This window comes from Protopterus annectens, chromosome 9.part0 (assembly GCF_019279795.1).
Source record: "Protopterus annectens isolate FY-2018-M chromosome 9.part0, PAN1.0, whole genome shotgun sequence".
In the NCBI taxonomy this organism is placed as follows: Eukaryota; Metazoa; Chordata; order Ceratodontiformes; family Protopteridae; genus Protopterus; species Protopterus annectens.
The window spans coordinates 1,473,490,890-1,473,504,527 of record NC_056743.1 but is presented as its reverse complement, the minus strand read 5'-3'; the positions used below and the strand labels follow the sequence as shown (position 1 = coordinate 1,473,504,527).

The window sequence follows — 13,638 nt, the reverse complement described above, 5'->3', positions numbered from 1 at the left end:
GTAAGGAATCTACAAGTGTCCAAGATATATTGGGCACAAAGGTTTTGAGTATAAAACTGGTCATACATTAGGTTATATCCGCATGTCCATTGTGAGGGGTGCAAAGTTTGTATGATATCCATATAAGTCTGCGCTATGTAGCCAGCTACCTGGGATTACACACTGGCTATCAAGATCCTAATAAGGCTGGTTTATAGGACTCCAGGTCACAGTTTGCAGGAGATGATTAACTACTTTAAGACAGGGATGCACACAATTCTGGACATGGAGCTTGATAAGGATGTATTATGTCCCATCTTTGCTAATGTCAAAATAATTCCATTTTGTTGCTGTGAAGAATTTGCACCTGAAAAACACTGCACAAAAATCTGCCGAACACCCACTTACAGTTTAAATGATCTTCTGAGTGCCTATTTTTATTTTTATTTTTTTTTTATTTTATTTATTTATTTTACATTTGTTAACCGGGCTAGTCTAACTGGATATATTTCCATTTTCAGCAGAGGCCCGGGGAGAAAAGCTCCACATAGACATAGTAACTATTACATAGGATGCAAATAAAGAGCAGCATAAAAATGTAAGGAGGGAAATATACAGTATCTGGAAGATATAATAACAAAAAACAAACTAATTGCATACAAAATTAACAGTTGTACAACAAATGCACACAACATTCTTGTAATAAAAAAATGCATAACTTATTTAGCATTATCTAACATCTTAAGAAAGAGAAAAGGACATTTAAAGACAATTATGTAAGTAGATTAGTTATTTATATGAACCCTCAGTAATCTGAGTAATATAATCAGGAGGAGAAGGATAGTGGAGTGGTAAGTGTTAAGTAGTGAAGAAATAAAATAGAAGGTAACAGAAGTCACAGAGATGGAGGGGAAGTGGAATAGTAGAATACATGGTTTCAGTCTGGGTTAAGGCAGGGACATAGCCAGTGTTTTCTAAGGTAAATTCTAAGTTTTTGTTTGAAAAGGACAGGAGATAGAATAGAAGTCAGTTCAGAGGGCATTTGGTTCCAGTGTTTACCAATGGAGTTTGAGAACAGGGAGTCACCTGCAAGGTTATTGGATTTGATAGCAGTAACTAGGAGTTTGCTAGAGGAGCGGAGTGAGTTCAGGTTAGAATAAGGGGTAAAGAGATTAGAAAATGCAGGAGTGTTGTTTGGCAGATAAAAAGCTCTTTGGATAATGGAAAGTTGGGAAAGAAGCAACATGTTTTGTAATTCAAGCCAGTGAAGTTGTTGTAGGTTCAGGCAGTGGTGAGTTCTGAATTGATTACCAGTAACAAATCTTGCTATACTATTGTAGGTGGTGGTCAGTTTAGAAAGATTAGTTTTCTTCAGGTTAGTGTAAATTGGTGAGGCATAGAGAAGGGTGGAAATGAGATGAGAGTGTGCCAAAGTAGCTTTGGCTGTTGGGGATAAGAATGTTTTAATTTTATAGAGGGAGCCCAGTTTTCTATGTACAGTTTTAATAGTGTTATTTATGTGATAATCAAAGGTAAGATTGTTGTCAATCGTCACACCTAGCAGTTTGGTAGAAGAGTCGGGTGATATGAGAGTATTGTTAATAGATGAGATAGAGAAGTCCAATAGGGGGGATCTGGTAGTGGGCTTGAAAAGGAGGAGTTTTGTTTTTTGGCATTAAGAAGTAGGCCGCGTTTTAAGAAACATGCTTCAACAGTGTGGAATACCTTTTGAGTAATAGTTTGAAGCTATGGGATGGTTTTTGCAGAGCAAATGAGTGTGGAGTCATCTGCATATTGTATGCACGTAGCTTGGGGAATAGCTAGTCATTTATGAAAAGGGAGAATAGAAGGGGGTCCGAGAATTGAGCCTTGTGGTACACCGAGTGAGATAGGGAGAAGAGAGGAGAGTTTGTTATCCCAGAGGACAGCCTGTTTTCTGTTAGAAAGATAGGAAGTGAACCACTGGATGGCATTCGGTTCTATAGCAAGTGATTCCAGGATTTTTAGGAGGAGAGGGTGATTGACCATATCAAAAGCTTTTGATAGGTCAATGAAAAGTGCTGAAGATAGGGTATTATTATTGCGGTTTTTGTTAATGAAGTCAGTAAAGGAAAGGAGAGCAGTAGTAGTACTATGAAAAGGTCTGAAACCATGTTGACAATGAGATAGAAGGTTATATTTAGTTAAGTGATTCATTAATTGGTGGTGAATACATTTTTTCATGATTTTTGCTAGTGGAGACAGGAGGGCAATGGGTCTATAATTAGAATATTCTGTAGAGTTTCCTCCCTTATGTAAGGGTATAATATGTGAGATTTTCCAGATATCAGGGATGGTTCCTTCTTTAATGGTTCTGTTTATAAGAATAGATATGGGATAGGCTATTTCTGTGGCTGCTTTTTGAAGAAATTCAGATGGAAGTTGGTCAGCTGAGGGGGTACATGGTTTAAGCTTTTGAATACATTTTTGGATAAAGGTGGTAGAGATGGGCTGTATTATAAAGATAGGTAGATTAGAAGAGGCAAGTTGAGGAACATTAGAGTTGTCTGAAGAAAGGTGAGAGGCTAGTGAGTTGATAGTATCAGTAAAAAAGGAGTTGAAAGCGTTGGCAGTTTCATGGGAAGAAATTTTGTCTGATCCCAAGGGGGAGGGAGTGGAAGTTTGTCCAGGGGGAAGAAGTTTGTTCAAAGTTGCCCAGAATTTTTGGGGATTGTTGTGATTAGATTGCTGGAGGTTACAATAGTATTTTTTTTATCAGAAAGAATAGCTTTTTTGGTACTGTTTCTTAGGTGTCTGAAGGTTTGATGATCTGAGGGTAATTTACTTGTTCTCCATTTTAGCCAGAGTTTGTTTCTGAGTAATATTTTCTGTCGTGTTTCGTTAGATAGCCAGGGGGCTGGTTTAGCTTTTATTCTGATAGTTCTTTTTGGAGCATGGTTATCTAAGATTGTTAAGAATTTGGTATTAAAGTATTGAACAGCTTCATTAAGGGGAACAGTTTTTAGTGGATTCCAGTTACAGGCATTTAGCTCAGTTTTAAATAGAGTGGGGTTAAAATGTTTATTACTGCGCACGGTTCTGTTGGAAGGGGTATTTATAGTGATATTCTTTTGCCTTATGATATAGGATAAGTTGTGGTCACTCATATCATCAGGCAGGGTACCTGCTAGGTAATTAAGTTGGGGTTTGTTAACAAGGATCCAATCAAGTATACTTTCTTTATTGTTAGGTTTGTTAATTCTAGTGGGGGTGTTTATAGTTTGGGTAAAGCCATGGAGATTAATATGGGAGGCTGGGTTGTTAGAATTAACTGAGAACCAATCAAGGTTGAAGTCTCCAAGTATTATAGTTTCTTGTGGGTAGGTGGTTGAAGCCCAACTAAGAATACTTTCTATGTTTGTGGAGTTATTACCAGGTGGAAGGTAGGTACAGATAATATAGATGGCTTTATTAGGGTTAAGTTGTAGCTTAGATATGAGGAGTTCAGTGTTGGTGTTCTCAGGGGGGTCATAGGGAACTGAGGATATATTAAGTTCGGTTTTAAAAATGAGAGCTACTCCTCCGCCCTTACGAGTATTGCGGTCTAATCGTAGGATGTTATAACCTGGGGGAATGATTTCAGTGTCTTTAGTGAAGGGTTTTAACCAGGTTTCTGTTAAACAGAGGATATCAAAAGAGTGACATTGCAGAAGAGAGTGGAGATGAGTAATTTTGTTGTTGACACTTCGAATATTGAGGTGTCCTAAGAGTAAAGTGTTTGATTTAGAGATTGGTAATGGAAGGGGTGAGTTAGAGAATATTGTGGTTTCTTTGGTAGAGATATTTGTAGGACCAGGGTTGGGATGTATATCACCATCTGTCAGGGTAGTGGGCTTGTGTACTGAGTGTGGTTTAATGGTAAAATTAAGTTTGTCTTTTAGTTTCCTTGACATGAGATTATTAGATTTGGTGTGGGATAGTCTATGATATTTGGCTAGAAGATAGAAAGAGGTAGATGTAATGTTAGAGTGGTCACAGTTTAGGGTTATGAGTTCAGAGGCAGTTTGCTTGGAAGAGGTAATAAGGTGGTAATTATGTTTTATTTCATAGGAAGTCAAGAGATAAGGGAGTGTGAGTACTAGAGAAGCAATTACCAGGGCTACTAGTTTAGTTGGGATGTTTTTTGTTATAAAGGTTTTGGAAGTAGAAGTGGTAGTTGTTGGAGACATGATGTGGAGAGGATGAGAAGAGTTCCTGCGGTAAAGGGTGGGGTAGGTCTATCTTGTAGGTAGAGGAGGCTAGGAGGGAAGAGTTACTGGATAGGCCTAGGTATAAGAGGGAGGGGAGATATGTAGGAAAGGGAGGGAGGTAGAAAAATTATGAGAGAAGAGTTGCAAATGAGGTAGTTGTACCTGATAGGTGCGATAAGAAGGGTGTGTGGCCTGTGTGGTATAAGGGTAGGAGTGCGTGGGGTGGGTGGGATAAGGGGGTAGGGAGGGGAGCGAAGCGGGGCAGAAACAGAGGAGAGAGAGAGCGTAGGCAATCAGTCCAGCTGAGGAGCTGAGACACCACTTAGTTTGTAAAGGGAGAGTATAATGGAAATGTAAGAGTAAGGAGAGAGAAAGAAGTGAGATAGGAAGTAACTTGTGTAGCAGGCAAAAGAACAAAAAAGGACCAGGCTTTACATTACAGTTAAAGGGGTACAGGTAAGAAAAAATGAAATAGAAGCTTAGAGGAGAAGCAGAAACCGTTAGAGGAGAGAGAGAGCGTAGGCAATCAGTCCAGCTGAGGAGCTGAGACACCACTTAGTTTGTAAAGGGAGAGTATAATGGAAATGTAAGAGTAAGGAGTGAGAAAGAAGTGAGATAGGAAGTAACTTGTGTAGCAGGCAAAAGAACAAAAAAGGACCAGGCTTTACATTACAGTTAAAGGGGTACAGGTAAGAAAAAATGAAATAGAAGCTTAGAGGAGAAGCAGAAACAGTTAGAGGAGAGAGAGAGCGTAGGCAATCAGTCCAGCTGAGGAGCTGAGACACCACTTAGTTTGTAAAGGGAGAGTATAATGGAAATGTAAGAGTAAGGAGTGAGAAAGAAGTGATATAGGAAGTAACTTGTGTAGCAGGCAAAAGAACAAAAAAGGACCAGGCTTTACATTACAGTTAAAGGGGTACAGGTAAGAAAAAATGAAATAGAAGCTTTCCTGAGGGGAACAGAGTATCTTACAAGAACAGCGCTAGGAGCTAGGAGTCCAGCAACAACAAGCAGTAAGAATGTAGTCGCTAGGAAATTAGTTATGAAGGAAGAAAGATACAGACCAGATAAAGTCGCTAGGGGTAAAACAAAAAGTGGAAGGAGGAAATAGAAGAGCTAATCACAATAACCAGAGAGTATCAGTTGTGAAAAGAAGGATAGCAAAGGATAAAGAAGGCAGTACAATATACAGTTATTTAGGGTAGCATACTCCGGTGATTGTAGACAAGCAGGGGCTTTTAGGAGTATAGCAATCTGACTAGAGGTAGTTGGTAGAGGGAGAGGGTGACTGTAGCAAATGCTAGTATATAAGGGTGGGAGAAGGCAACCAAGGATGGGTCCGCGGGTGTGCTGCTCACCTTAGGAAACTATCAAGCTAAGTAAAGCAAAAAATGGACATACAGCAAAAGAAAAACACTTTAGCAGCTAACCAGTTGACAATCGCTTGAAAGGTAGCTGGGGTGCTTCTTGGGTGCCGACAATATAGGCCTCCTTAGTGTTTTCAGGGAGACCAGTGAATAAGTCAGCAGGGAGGGTTGGACCCAATAAGGAGCACTAGAAGACAATGAGCAAAAGAAAAACACTTTAGCAGCTAACCAGTTGACAATCGCTTGAAAGGTAGCTGGGGTGCTTCTTGGGTGCTGACAATATAGGCCTCCTTAGTGTTTTCAGGGAGACCAGTGAATAAGTCAGCAGGGAGGGTTGGACCCGATAAGGAGCACTAGAAGACAATGAGCAAAAGAAAAACACTTTAGCAGCTAACCAGTTGACAATCGCTTGAAAGGTAGGTGGGGTGCTTCTTGGGTGCCGACAATATAGGCCTCCTTAGTGTTTTCAGGGAGACCAGTGAATAAGTCAGCAGGGAGGGTTGGACCCGATAAGGAGCACTAGAAGACAATGAGCAAAGAAAAACACTTTAGCAGCTAACCAGTTGACAATCACTTGAAAGGTAGCTGGGGTGCTTCTTGGGTGCCGACAATATAGGCCTCTTTAGTGTTTTCAGGGGAGACCAGTGAATAAGTCAGCAGGGAGGGTTGGACCCGATAAGGAGCACTAGAAGACAATGAGCAAAAGAAAAACACTTTAGCAGCTAACCAGTTGACAATCGCTTGAAAGGTAGCTGGGGTGCTTCTTGGGTGCCGACAATATAGGCCTCTTTAGTGTTTTCAGGGAGACCAGTGAATAAGTCAGCAGGGAGGGTTGGACCCGATAAGGAGCACTAGAAGACAATGAGCAAAAGAAAAACACTTTAGCAGCTAACCAGTTGACAATCGCTTGAAAGGTAGCTGGGGTGCTTCTTGGGTGCCGACAATATAGGCCTCCTTAGTGTTTTCAGGGAGACCAGTGAATAAGTCAGCAGGGAGGGTTGGACCCGATAAGGAGCACTAGAAGACAATGCAGTTGACAATCGCTTGAAAGGTAGCTTGGGTGCTTCTTGGGTGCCGACAATATAGGCCTCCTTAGTGTTTTCAGGGAGATTAGTGAATAAGTCAGCAGGGAGGGTTGGACCCGATAAGGAGCACTAGAAGACAATGAGCAAAAGAGAAACACTTTAGCAGCTAACCAGTTGACAATCGCTTGAAAGGTAGCTGGGGTGCTTCTTGGGTGCCGACAATATAGGCCTCCTTAGTGTTTTCAGGGAGATTAGTGAATAAGTCAGCAGGGAGGGTTGGACCCAATAAGGAGCACTAGAAGACAATGCAGTTGACAATCGCTTGAAAGGTAGCTGGGGTGCTTCTTGGGTGCCGGCAATATAGGCCTCCTTAGTGTTTTCAGGGAGACCAGTGAATAAGTCAGCAGGGAGGGTTGGACCCGATAAGGAGCACTAGAAGACAATGAGCAAAAGGAAAACACTTTAGCAGCTAACCAGTTGACAATCGCTTGAAAGGTAGCTGGGGTGCTTCTTGGGTGCCGACAATATAGGCCTCCTTAGTGTTTTCAGGGAGACCAGTGAATAAGTCAGCAGGGAGGGTTGGACCCGATAAGGAGCACTAGAAGACAATGAGCAAAAGAAAAACACTTTAGCAGCTAACCAGTTGACAATCGCTTGAAAGGTAGCTGGGGTGCTTCTTGGGTGCCGACAATATAGGCCTCCTTAGTGTTTTCAGGGAGTCCAGTGAATAAGTCAGCAGGGAGGGTTGGGCCCGATAAGGAGCACTAGAAGACAATGAGCAAAAGAAAAACACTTTAGCAGCTAACCAGTTGACAATCGCTTGAAAGGTAGCTGGGGTGCTTCTTGGGTGCCGACAATATAGGCCTCCTTAGTGTTTTCAGGGAGACCAGTGAATAAGTCAGCAGGGAGGGTTGGACCCGATAAGGAGCACTAGAAGACAATGAGCAAAAGAAAAACACTTTAGCAGCTAACCAGTTGACAATCGCTTGAAAGGTAGCTGGGGTGCTTCTTGGGTGCCGACAATATAGGCCTCTTTAGTGTTTTCAGGGGAGACCAGTGAATAAGTCAGCAGGGAGGGTTGGACCCGATAAGGAGCACTAGAAGACAATGAGCAAAAGAAAAACACTTTAGCAGCTAACCAGTTGACAATCGCTTGAAAGGTAGCTGGGGTGCTTCTTGGATGCCGACAATATAGGCCTCCTTAGTGTTTTCAGGGAGACCAGTGAATAAGTCAGCAGGGAGGGTTGGACCCGATAAGGAGCACTAGAAGACAGTGCAGTTGACAATCGCTTGAAAGGTAGCTGGGGTGCTTCTTGGGTGCCGACAATATAGGCCTCCTTAGTGTTTTCAGGGAGACCAGTGAATAAGTCAGCAGGGAGGGTTGGACCCGATAAGGAGCACTAGAAGACAATGAGCAAAAGAAAAACACTTTAGCAGCTAACCAGTTGACAATCGCTTGAAAGGTAGCTGGGGTGCTTCTTGGGTGCCGACAATATAGACCTCCTTAGTGTTTTCAGGGAGACCAGTGAATAAGTCAGCAGGGAGGGTTGGACCCGATAAGGAGCACTAGAAGACAATGCAGTTGACAATCGCTTGAAAGGTAGCTGGGGTGCTTCTTGGGTGCCGACAATATAGGCCTCCTTAGTGTTTTCAGGGAGACCAGTGAATAAGTCAGCAGGGAGGGTTGGACCCGATAAGGAGCACTAGAAGACAATGAGCAAAAGAAAAACACTTTAGCAGCTAACCAGTTGACAATCGCTTGAAAGGTAGCTGGGGTGCTTCTTGGGTGCCGACAATATAGGCCTCCTTAGTGTTTTCAGGGAGACCAGTGAATAAGTCAGCAGGGAGGGTTGGACCCGATAAGGAGCACTAGAAGACAATGAGCAAAAGAAAAACACTTTAGCAGCTAACCAGTTGACAATCGCTTGAAAGGTAGCTGGGGTGCTTCTTGGGTGCCGACAATATAGGCCTCTTTAGTGTTTTCAGGGGAGACCAGTGAATAAGTCAGCAGGGAGGGTTGGACCCGATAAGGAGCACTAGAAGACAATGAGCAAAAGAAAAACACTTTAGCAGCTAACCAGTTGACAATCGCTTGAAAGGTAGCTGGGGTGCTTCTTGGGTGCCGACAATATAGGCCTCCTTAGTGTTTTCAGGGAGACCAGTGAATAAGTCAGCAGGGAGGGTTGGACCCGATAAGGAGCACTAGAAGACAATGCAGTTGACAATCGCTTGAAAGGTAGCTGGGGTGCTTCTTGGGTGCCGACAATATAGGCCTCCTTAGTGTTTTCAGGGAGACCAGTGAATAAGTCAGCAGGGAGGGTTGGACCCGATAAGGAGCACTAGAAGACAATGAGCAAAAGAAAAACACTTTAGCAGCTAACCAGTTGACAATCGCTTGAAAGGTAGCTGGGGTGCTTCTTGGGTGCCGACAATATAGGCCTCCTTAGTGTTTTCAGGGAGACCAGTGAATAAGTCAGCAGGGAGGGTTGGACCCGATAAGGAGCACTAGAAGACAATGCAGTTGACAATCGCTTGAAAGGTAGCTGGGGTGCTTCTTGGGTGCCGACAATATAGGCCTCCTTAGTGTTTTCAGGGAGACCAGTGAATAAGTCAGCAGGGAGGGTTGGACCCGATAAGGAGCACTAGAAGACAATGAGCAAAAGAAAAACACTTTAGCAGCTAACCAGTTGACAATCGCTTGAAAGGTAGCTGGGGTGCTTCTTGGGTGCCGACAATATAGGCCTCCTTAGTGTTTTCAGGGAGACCAGTGAATAAGTCAGCAGGGAGGGTTGGACCCGATAAGGAGCACTAGAAGACAATGAGCAAAAGAAAAACACTTTAGCAGCTAACCAGTTGACAATCGCTTGAAAGGTAGCTGGGGTGCTTCTTGGGTGCCGACAATATAGGCCTCCTTAGTGTTTTCAGGGAGACCAGTGAATAAGTCAGCAGGGAGGGTTGGACCCGATAAGGAGCACTAGAAGACAATGAGCAAAAGAAAAACACTTTAGCAGCTAACCAGTTGACAATCGCTTGAAAGGTAGCTGGGGTGCTTCTTGGGTGCCGACAATATTGGCCTCCTTAGTGTTTTCAGGGAGACCAGTGAATAGGTCAGCAGGGAGGGTTGGACCTGATAAGGAGCACTAGAAGACAATGGAGTAGCACACCACGCGGTCAACCACGGGAGTCCTTGCACTTGAGCAGTGGGATTAAAGAGAATATTTGTGGCATTAGATCTCTCAAGGGTAAGATGTGGGACTGGAGGCAGATATTTAAGGATGAAATGGGTTGTTGCACCTGTTGCACAATGTACAGAGATGAGTTTATTGGGTGTGGTGCAAATGGTTGGTTGGGTTCCCACTCTTTTATTCTTAGAAGTTCTTGAGGCTGGACCCTACTGGGTGCAGATGCACCAAGTCTGGCTTTGCATAAAGCAAAAAAATGCATGTTAGAGGTAGATGAAATGATGCCTTCTCTAAGACTGTAAACTCAGACTATTCTGAGGAATATAGTAAGGTTTGAGAAACAAATGCACAAACTGAATGCTTTCTATCCATGGTATTCAGAGTAGATTTGCAAGGACTTATCTATTGATTAGGTCAGTTGAGCAAAAGAACATTAGTTTTATATATGTGTTTGCTTAGTGGAAGGCAGATATTCTTGAATTGTTATTCCTTGATCTTTTCTCTTTAATAGACAGCTATTCTACTTCACTGGCATGCAGACCTTACTCTTGGCAAAATACTGCAAAGACAACTATTTGTTCTTGCTTTTCAGTACTTTCATTAAGGGCCAAAATGTACCTCTCTGCCAGAAGCAAAGCAAAGAAGTCATTGTCAGTTCTGATGTAAGTACTAATAATAGAAACAGTTTTTGTCTAACCAATTTGGAAATACTGTATTCATCCGGAATGACATAAATCTGACTACAACTCTCCTTGGCTTTTGAGAAAGCTGCATTGGCAATCAGAAAAAAAGGCATATGTCCTCTCTAGTGGATAAGATGCATCTTTTCTATGGGTTTGCACATAAGGAAGTCATTTAAACAGATTTAAACAAAAAACTGCACTGTATCTGGCATTTTAGCATTCCTTTGGTGACAATAAATTATAATAATGTCCCTTATTTTTTTTCTTTTCATGATCATACAGTTTTGTTGCAGCAAATGAACCTGTATCACATGGAGTTTCTTCTTTCTGTTCTTCCATCCGTATCTGTTATACATTATTTTGCATTTAAAATTGTTATAATTAGATCTAGTTTGCTGTATTTCACGACAAGCCCAAGTCTTTGCAATATTCTTTGTACAATCGTGATTTGTTCCCATTTTCACATTGCCAAGCATTTAACCATCTCATAAATGCATGACTACCCAGGAATAGCAACATGAACAATCTACATATGAGTATTATTAACAGGAATTATTTTAACAGGGTTTAAAGTGACTGTAGCGATGGAAAGCTCTTGTTCTACCATTTTTCTGCATCAGAACAGATCTGTATTCTGAAGTCATCAATAAAGAAGAAGGCGGGGCAAGATGAGGGTAGACACTGGTTTTACCTGAATGAAATAATGAGAATAAATGTGATAGATCTAATTGTGATAAGGCTGGGCACAGAACCTACATATAATACTACATAGTCCTGAGTAAGTAACATTTGTTTGCATAAATGGAATGTGAATTAACATTAAACCTAGTACAATACCTCTCTCAATCAGTTTCAGCAGATCACGGGGTCACAGTGTAAATGCAGCTCTGATGTCATCCAACCTTGTGAACAAAGCATTTTCCTTCTCCACAGATGCTGGGGTTATGTGACCTTGAACTTGTAGTATATTAGTATGAAAGGGGTACCCAGTCAGGTGCCTGAGATCTAAATTCTTGCTTTGAAGTTGATCAAGCACATTTGCTTGAAATTCTGTTGTAGCAAAGTGTGTGGACTCAAATCCAGTATTTTCCATAATCCAGTATTTTCTATGGTTCTCCAAGATTGCACATTCCCAGTGATTTTTTTTTTTTTTGCATGTCCTGTTTTTCACAAGTGATAAGTAGTGCAAACTCACATTGACAGTAGTAAAGTTAGAGGGCGTAAGGGATGTAGCAGGTTTGCCCTATCAAAAAACAATGTGTTTTCTAGTTTTGTACAAGTACCATTTGTGTAAGACTATGTTATGCTTGAACAGATGTGTTTAGATGTTATGTGTGCTTCAGCATATAGTTTCTTGCAAGTGTCAAACCAGAGGAGGAGGGAAACAACAGCTGCAATAGTTACTTATGTAGCTTTTGATATGACAACTTTTTTATTGCGGAGAGCAAGCTTTCCAGATTGCCATGCTGAGGCTTCATCCCTGCATTCTGGAAATTATTATAATCAACTCTGACACTACTGTGCTCTAAGGCAAGGACAACACCTGACCACAGTGACTTTATTTAGGTAATGTGCAGGTTGGCTCAGTGTAAATTGTGTAGTGTAGTTGACCATTGCTCATCTGGCCAAATACCCTTCAAAAGCAAAAAAATGTAAGTGGCATACAAAGAATGTGACACTATATGAAATGGGACTGGTGGACAGATCTTTTTCTGCCAGTTGTTTCAAGTCATTTATAAAATATATTTAAGCTATTTAATATTGCATGTAAATATAAAGAAGTTCAGTTTGTGTACAAAAATGTCTTCTGTTACCTCAGAGTAACATTATCAGACTGGGAACTTTGATGTGTGCTGCTACCTGTTCTGGCATAAGCCTGGAATTGCACACAGTGTAGTCTCTTGTGAACGGGTTTATTCATAGATTTCTTATTCTAAGCATAGCACACATGCATTTTAATGAGTAGCATATGAATTAGATCTGCTAATACTCTCAGTAACAGGATTAATACATCCAGTGAAACAAAGAATTTCAGGGATTAACTTCGGAAGCGATATAATGTAGACAAAACAACAGTTACACACACAAACACACCCGTACACTCATGTGCATATATAATTATAACAATAATTTATAACCAACAACAGCAGTATCAGCAAATATAAAGGGTTGTGAGAAATACAAACTAAAATTAAAATAAAAATATGTTCAATTAACTTTATAAAAACAAAAATACTTAAAGATCTAAATAATTATTTTCATTTATTTTATTTACATTTTTAGACGAAATCATTGGAGTTTCCTTTTCAACATGACTTGGATGAAGAGAATGAAATGTTTACTATAATGTCAGTATGATACAGTAATATGCAAGAATCTTATTCTCTGCAATAAAATACTATGAAGTACATTTAGCAGTACTGTAGCTCAAAAGTGGTGAACAGGAGAGTCCCAACACTTTGCAAAATAAACTGTAATTCATCCAGAGTAATAAATTCAAAACCATTACACTTTTCAAGTAGTTCTGCAGGGGTCTTCGCCCTTCCCTTCCCATTGAAGGGGGGGGGGGGGTTCTTTCCCCACACTCCTGGTTCTTATCAATACTAACTCCAAGATCACTGTACATTAGATTAGATTAGGGGATATGCTCCCCACTGCCTCAGTCTTAGAGTTAATGCATATTCCTCCTATTCACACTTGATTTTCACAGTTACTGTCCTTTAACCTTCAATAGCATCTTATCTGCACATCTGCTTTTACGTGTGTCCTGTATGGGCTAGTAGTTGCTTGATGTTGCACAGCACTCACTTGATAGTTATGTAAGTTAAATTCAAATTAACAGTGTATAGGTTCATTGTAACTGATTGCCGTAACCTTCTCTTTTGTACTAGAAGACAGGGCTATATTGTCAGACAAAGTGTGACGCACAGCTTTCAGTGCATGGGACAAGCTTCGGTAATTTTGGTCTTTACTGAAAGAAGCACGCATACCAGTTAAGAAGTGCTGACATAACTGTGAGGGGCTTGTTGGAGTTTTATTGTACACACACACACACACACACACACACACACACACACACACACACACACACACACACACACACACACACACACACACACACACACACACTTTAGTTTCATCAGTCCCAGAATGGATGCTAGTACTATACCAGG

The 13,638-nt window shown here is 41.2% G+C and overlaps 1 protein-coding gene across 1 annotated transcript in view; it reads right to left on the bottom strand.

Annotated features, from left to right (window-relative positions):
• Positions 1-13,638, bottom strand: part of LOC122812123 (adhesion G protein-coupled receptor E2-like) — a 901,467-nt gene that overhangs the window by 282,936 nt on the left and 604,893 nt on the right. The window lies entirely within an intron of this gene.